Genomic DNA, 534 nt, shown 5'->3' with positions numbered 1-534 from the left:
GACAACCATTTAGAACACCTTAAGGGCCCAGCAACCACTTAACCACTTAGAAGCGTCCAGCAACACCCTAGAGACCACCTGACAACCATTTAGAACACCTTAAGGGCCCAGCAACCACTTAACCACTTATAAGCATCCAGCAACACCCTAGAGACCACCTGACAACCATTTAGAACACCTTAAGGGCCCAGCAACCACTTAGAACACCTTAAGCATCCAGCAACACCCTAGAGACCACCTGACAACCATTTAGAACACCTTAAGGGCCCAGCAACCACTTAGAACACCTTAAGCATCCAGCAACACCCTAGAGACCACCTGACAACCATTTAGAACACCTTAAGGGCCCAGCAACCACTTAGAACACCTTAAGCATCCAGCAACACCCTAGAGACCACCTGACAACCATTTAGAACACCTTAAGGGCCCAGCAACCACTTAGAACACCTTAAGCATCCAGCAACACCCTAGAGACCACCTGACAACCATTTAGAACACCTTAAGGGCCCAGCAACCACTTAGAACACCTTAAGC

At 48.5% G+C, this 534-nt stretch overlaps 1 protein-coding gene across 1 annotated transcript in view; it reads left to right on the top strand.

Annotated features, from left to right (window-relative positions):
* Window positions 1-534, top strand: part of LOC107566754 (bile salt export pump-like) — a 40276-nt gene that overhangs the window by 10073 nt on the left and 29669 nt on the right. The window lies entirely within an intron of this gene.

Source organism: Sinocyclocheilus grahami, unplaced genomic scaffold (assembly GCF_001515645.1).
Source record: "Sinocyclocheilus grahami isolate Dianchi unplaced genomic scaffold, SAMN03320097.WGS_v1.1 scaffold1099.1, whole genome shotgun sequence".
Taxonomy (NCBI): Eukaryota; Metazoa; Chordata; class Actinopteri; order Cypriniformes; family Cyprinidae; genus Sinocyclocheilus; species Sinocyclocheilus grahami.
Note: the sequence above shows the minus strand (reverse complement) of the source record. Positions and strands in the feature narration are given on the sequence as shown.